Genomic DNA, 7,127 nt, shown 5'->3' on the forward strand with positions numbered 1-7,127 from the left:
GTGTGAAAGTGGGATTGAGGTTCAATCTAAAGCTAGACTTAAGAATTCAGTGTGAGGCTGGGGTTAAGGGTCAGTATGGAGGCTGAGAAGTAAGGCCTCACTGTAGTCCTGACCAGTGTTTATTATAGAATACCGTTAGGCTACTATGTCGATGGTTCAGCAGCCTGTTCACCTTGGATTGTTGAAAACTGAAGACATTGAGAGTGTGGGCATTGACACCTCAGAAATCCATAAATACTACAAACCGTGGCATGATTTATTGTTCTATTGTTCATCTAGCCTTAAGAAAGCGATGGAGAAAATGTTAATGGTGCAAATTAAACTTTAAAATGTGTCATGACTATATTTTCCCCCAAAGAGTTAGCTGTTAAGCATTCTAGTCTATAGAATTAGTTTCTGGTGACTATATAGACTCAATGTGAAGGACTGTAGGAGAGACCTGAAATAGGTGGTAAATTTTCTGAAGACCTTTTTATCTTTCTCTCTTGAAAGAGGTAAGCCCCACTTGCTTAACCATGGGTTTATCATATTCCTTAGAATGAAGATGCATTTTAGGAAATGACTGTCAATCAGATGAGGCCCACCTCTCAAAATATAGAGGAGACCAAGATGGGTTGAAAGCAGAAAAGTTTTATCAGGAGGAAAGTCAGACATTAGTGCCTAGGCCCCTGGTACAAGGAGTCCATGGCCCCAAGATTGGGAATGGAGGTTTTATGCTTGAAAACCACAAAGGGAAGACATAGGGAAGAGTGGCAGGAAAAGGATGGACAATCCTTCCTGGGAACAGATGTACATAGAAGTAGCATGTCTTGCAGCAACAGTTGATCTCCCGGCTGGTTTGGGCCAGTTTAGGAACATCTCAGCAAGGTCAGTCAGGGAATGCCAGCAAAGGCATCTGGGAGTGAGAAAGCCTTTGACCCACTGCAAGCTCCTGATTGGCTCCTTTCAGCAAACAGCCTTCCTCTGTGCCTACTGCACCTCCTAGTAAGGTAACTCACAGAAAACAGACATGTTAGTCTCAAGAGCTCTTTCACATAATCATTCCAGAGATGCACTTTATCCATTATTTTAAAACTATGTTCAGAAAACTTAGGCAAAGTAAACCCATAATTCCTAGACTTAAATTTAGCCAGAAACAGTCTACAAAATTTCCCGTAGGGTTTTTTCAGCTTCCATTTCTTCCAGAAAGTGAACTAGTCTTGGAGGATGCTGTTTTATAAATGACCTTTTGAACAAGTAGCTTAATAACTTGTTTCTGCAGAAAAGAAACAAATGTTTGCAAGGCCATGAAAACTGAAATAAAAGGACATATGCTAGAAGAAAGGATACATTAATCCCTGCCATAGGAAAGAAAGGAATGATAGTGATATCTATGTGCATGGCAATTAAAAAATACATAATTTTCAAATAATAGAGGAAAGGTTAGATTTTTTTTGGGTCTTTCTTCTTTTGTAAATATTTTGCTAAAAGAAGGGTGCTTTTGTGTTGGATTTTCCCCTCTCCTCTGAAGTTTACCTCCTTTTCCCCCAACTCCCTTTATTTTTCTAGGGACCAGGTTCACTGAGGCCAGTAAGCTCAGGAAGAAGAGGATTATGGATTCTGGGCAAAAAAGCTCTCCATTATAACTAGAAAGTGTATCTTCCTGGAGGGGCTTCCCTGCAAGTGGCGACCCCTATTGCTGTCTCTAGTAGTTTTTCTGCATTTGTCTCTTATGATCTCTCCTCATGAATTTTCAGCTCCTTAAGCTCTTTTCTATGTGTGAGGGTTGATGCAAGTTAATTAATTCATTGTCTATGGTACCTATTTAGCAAAATTTCCCTGATTATCTCTTTTAATTAGGCCTATTTTTGCTTTTGCTTTGTCTGAGCTCGTGATTGCTGCTTCTGCCTTTCCTACTTCAGCTGAAGCATAATCATTGTCTTTGTCTTTCAAGTGTGTTTCTCATAAAAGTTTTTTTTTTTTCCAAGGGGAACCATCCAGCATGCCCCCAGTAAAGGCATCATTCAGTGACCTCATCATCTTGTGAGATCCAGTAAGCCTTATCCACTCACCTCCTCGGATTCGTCAGCTTATCTAATTAGAGGGTAGAAGCATGAACTCTTCAGCTTATATTTAAGGAGGGGAAAGTCTAGAGAGCTCCTCAGACACAAGCTCATTTCCCACTGCACTGTACTCATTTTAGATTTCCTTGAGTTGTCCACCATGCCCCCAGCAAATCCATCCCTGGGAAATCTCCCCTGTGATTTCTCCTTGGCGTTCTCCATCAGAATTCAGGTTGGTGTGTTTTCAAGGTCTCGAGAAGGAGATGAGCTGCATAGGCTAGGCCAAAACGCTTCTTGGGACTTCGTCATCATCACGCTTGCCAGTGCTAAGCTCTTAATAGATGCTTGTTGACTTGATTTGATCGCCCCATCCGAGGGTACAACAGGGGGCAGAGCCTGGCAGAGGCGTGAAAATCTTGTGAACTTACATTGAAGATCTGGGTAAACAGAAGACACTGAGTGATGTGAGGGAATATGTGGGTCAGGCAGTCAGCCATAAGCATATGCTTAAGATTACAATGAGGAAACTGATCATTTGACTAGTCAATTGAAAAATAGGGAAGTTCGGAAGAGGGCAGAGGTTAGCGGGAAAGACTAAGTTCGGAGTAGGATGTGCTAAATTGGAGCTGTCTGTGAGTTAGGGGGCCGGGTGCATCCAATGGGGGCCAGAGATGGGAGCCCGTGAAGGCCGGAGAGCAGTTAGGGCGGAAAACCAGCCCTGGGAAGCACCTGCCTAGACATGGGAACTCAATCCTTGGGAGCTGCTGAAGCAGAATCTCCACTGGGCGCTAAGTTGCGTGACCCTCAGGGAGGAGACGGGACTGAGTGAGGGGCAGCGTGGAAGCGGCAGTGGGGAGCGAGGTGGAGTCCGCCGTCCCGCCACAAGGGCTGGGAGTGACGGGGCAACCAGGGCTGGAGGGGGTGGGGGCCGGGGCTAGCTGAGGGCCAGAAGATGGAGGGAGTGACAGGAACAGGTGGAGATGGAGCGGCAGAGGGCACAGTGGCAGGGCTGGGCAGGTGCGAGTGGGGCATTGGGAGGGAGGCCCCGACGGGGCTGGGAAGAAGGGAGTGGCTGTGGGAACGTCTGTGCTTCGTGGAACCCGGCTGGGGTTCGGAGTCCCTGTGGGGGGCGAGGGGTGCTGACTGCTGGGGCACGAGGTCAGCAGATTATGGTGAAGCATCCATCAAGCTATGGGGAAGAAACTGTTCTAAGGGCCTCCTAAAGCTTCAGCAGCTGGGCTGAAAGCTGCCCGCGCTGGCAAAGGCAGTTCCTGCTCTTGAGGAACCCCTGATCCAATGGAGGAGCTGCCAGCCTCCCTGTCCCCAGAGGCCAGCCGGCAAGCGGGGAGGTAGCAGGTGAGCAGGGAGCTGGGCCATGGAGGGGCCAGGCAGGGGCCCAGCAGTCCCTGAGTCAGCTCCAGGGTGGGGTTGCCCCAGGGCTGGGGCAGCAAGGGGAGGAGGGTGGGTGGGGAAGAGGTTGGCCATGGGGGGGAGCTGCAGTGGGATGGAAGGTGGCCCTGGAGGGCTGCTGAGACGGCGGGCTGGGCCGAGGCTGGGTGAGGCGGCCGGGCGGAGCTGTAGCGGGCCAGGGACTGCTGTGGCTGGGCGGCCACCCTCTGTTCCCGGGCTCAGCCTGGGTTTGGGTGGGTGACCCGTTCTGCCGAGGGCAGGCTCGGGCTTGCTCTGGGCTGCTTCTTGTTCTCCTTTAGAGCCAGCGTTGAGTGGGAGTCCAGGGCTGGCAGCAGGGCTGGGCTCGGGGCTCCGGCTGGGGCCATGCTTGCTGTTCAGCCCGAGCCGAGGTGAGGGCCCCACCTGGGGAAGGCCTGGAGATTTCCTCTGGAGCTGGAGCGGAGGGCCGGCAGGCTGAGGCTTTGGGCTCCCACTGCCCCCCAGCAGAGCTTGACCTGCCGTCCTGGGCTCCTTGCGTGAGTGCACCCAGCCTGTTCCGCTCCCTGGCTCTTGTGTCCTCGTGTGCAGAGGCCTCTGGGTTTTCCTGAAGGGAAGCTGTGGTCGGGTGCGCCCCCCCCACAGGTCCCTCAAGGGTTCTTTGGTGTCCTCACTTGCGTGGCTGTCAGTGCTAGATGGGAGCAGCTCCCTCAGGCCTGACTGGCTTGGACTGTTCCTCTCGGTGTCCCCGGCACCTGGCTCAGCCCCCTCAGGCCCCTGGGCCGAGGGCAAGGGTCGCTCTCACTGCTCACTCCCACTGTTCCAGCACAAGTGCAGGTTGGAATGTGAATGTGAGCCCTTCCCACTGGGCCACGCTGTTGCCTGCACTGGGCCACGCTGTTGCCTGCCACTGGGCCACGCTGCCTCATGAGCTCACTCTTCCCCCCTCATCCTCGCCCTCCTCTGTGGGCACCGCAACCCCCCCCCCCCCCCCCCCCCCCCGGAGCACCCTGAACATGTCCTCCATGACATTCACTTTCCCGCTCCCGAGTCTTGCTTGTGTTCCTGCCCGGGGGCCGGCGCACAGGACGCAGGGCCGGACTTGCCGTGGAGAAGAGCGGATCCAAATCCCGCTGTGGGCCCCGGGCCCCGCCCTGAGCCTCAGTTTCCTCACGCGCCCCGCAGCTCTCAGGGCTGTCGGTAAAGGCCAAGAGCTGATTGGTGCTAAATGTTCCAGGCCGCGCCCGCTGGGCGGCGCTCGCGCTGTCAGCCCCTCGCTGGGGGCCTGCGGCCTGGCCAGGGCCGGCCGGTGCTAGGGCGGGGTTTGGCCCTCGGAGCCGAGAGCTCCGGGCGCCGCGGGCCCCGAGGCCGTCGGGAGGAGCGAAGGAGCTGGGTTTGGGCCAGCATCGGGACGAGCTTGTTCCCTTCCCTTCTCCCCGTCCCCTCGCTGTGGCTGCCAGCGGGCCCAGCGGGGCGGCCGGGCCGGTGGAACCGCTCCCGGGCCCTTCCCGTGCTGCCTTCCTGAACCGTAAGGAAAGGAGAGGAGCCCCCTCAACTCCGTGCCGCACAGCCTTCCCAGCGGCTGCAGTTCCCGCCTTGGCCTCCAGAGGGCGGCCGTGTCCGCTTGCCGGGACTGAGTAGTTCAGAGGCTGCTTTGCTCAGAGCTGTAACTGACTCCCTACTCCCCGCGGCCCCGGATGTTCCACTTCGCCTTCCTCGGGGTTCCCCTCGGGGATCTTCAGCGAGCTTGGGGACATGTGGGCTGTGCTGAAGCACTCACCAACGATGGACCCCAATTTCAGGGCATCTCGAAGCCCAGTTTCATTAACCATTTATTCAGAGGCGTTGTCCTTGTTCATCTTTTGTCTTTGAAAAAGCCCAGGGACAAAATGGAGCGACAGCTTGACTGGCATGCTAATGAGCTTCAAGTGAGTCACAAAAGCCATCATCCTCCCTCCGTCATCCTGAGTCATCCAAGTCCAACTACAGAGCAAGACGCCCCGATGCCTCTGGCATCTTTGACGTGACAAGCTCAGGCCGCTCTACAAGCCCCGCCTCCCCTGGCTTCGGGCCTAGCCCAAGGAATTGCTCTCATCCAGCCCCTCTGCCGGGAAAGCCTTCACGTGTTGGGGGTACACCCCCCCCCCACTCGCCAACAGATGTGGAGCCTGTCAGTGCCGGGGTCCTGAAAAGGGCTCAGCAAATCCTCCCGCCACAGGTGCCTGCCCTCCTGATCACTCCCGCTCTGGCTATATTCTCCCCCTTCCCCATCTTGACCCTTTGGTAAACCAATAGAAGTCATACTAACCTCTCCTCCAAAGTCCCTCGCCCTTTTCCTCATCCTAACGCTAATTCTTTGCTAAATGCCAACCCGGGGCTACTCCCACCATCTCTTGCCTTGGCTCCTACTGAGGAGCTATTAGACTTGGAGAAAGCCACAAAACCATACGGATGGCGTCCCCCACGCACTCTCAGGGGCCCTCACTGCTTGCTAACGAACCCACTTGCCCATTCTTGACAGTTTGTCCAAACCTTTCCATCCCTCTTCAAATCTCTAATACTCTACCTCCGCACTCTCCCAGCTGACAACCTCACCTCAAATGACATATTTTAAGGTACTTAGCACAGCGTCCGGCACATAGTAGGTGCCATATAAACGCCTGTTCCCTTCCTTTTCTCATATTTCATTGAAAAACTGAAGTTATTCATCACTAATTCCCTCTTCTCCCCTTTCTCCATCCCCTACCGCTGAGCGGGACACACTTTTTGTCACCAGCTCTTCCCTCACGGGTCTCTCATGAATATGTGCACCTACTGCTTACCAAGGCAAGGTCTTCTTTCCATTCCATCCCGTTTCCCCCACCAGATTACCCCCTCTGCCATAGCCACTTGTGATTTATCTTTAACCCCTCCCTTGATCCATCTCTGATAGCCATTCTCTCTACCTCTTCCCTTTTGTGGCTAAACTCCCTGAGAAAATTATCTATGATCTCTCCCTCTATCTCCTTTTCTATGATCGATCCCTCTCTCTCCTTTTCTATGATCTCTCCCTCTATCTCCTTGTTTGTGATCTATGATCTCTCCCTCTATCTCTTTTTCTTTTAGTCGTCTTAGTTTTCTAAAACCTAACTTCTGACCCCATGATTGCACTGAAACCACTTTCTCAAAAAGTTGCAACTGCTCTCTTAATTGCCCAATTTTCTGGCTTTATTTCAGTCCTCATTCTTGACTCCAGTCTTCTCAACTCCCCCCCCCCCCCATTTTACCCCCTCTCCATCACATACTGTAGGATCTAAGAACATTTGCCTGCTGGCTCTTTCTCCCACAAGAGCCTTCCCCCATCTCCCAACTCTGGACGTTTCCCTGGCTGTGCCCCGTGCCTGGGATTCTCTCCCTCCTCATCTCCACCTAGCAATGTCTCTTCCCCGCTCTCTGGCTTCCTTCGGGCCTCAGCTAACATCCTCCCTTTTACAGGAAGCCTTTTCTGATCCTCTTTAATGTTAGCACCTTCCCTCTGATTTGTCCTCTATTAATCTTGTTCATTTCATGGTTGTTTTTGTGTTTTGTCTCCCCCTAATCCGTGAGCCCTCTGAAGGTAGGGATTGTCTTTTAGCTCTCTTTGTATTCCCAGTCCTCAGTACAATGTCCGGCACATAGTAGGTGCTTACTGACTGACTGCCTTTTGGACCTTGGATCTCA

The sequence above is a fragment of the Sminthopsis crassicaudata genome, chromosome X, assembly GCF_048593235.1.
Source record: "Sminthopsis crassicaudata isolate SCR6 chromosome X, ASM4859323v1, whole genome shotgun sequence".
Classification (NCBI taxonomy): domain Eukaryota; kingdom Metazoa; phylum Chordata; class Mammalia; order Dasyuromorphia; family Dasyuridae; genus Sminthopsis; species Sminthopsis crassicaudata.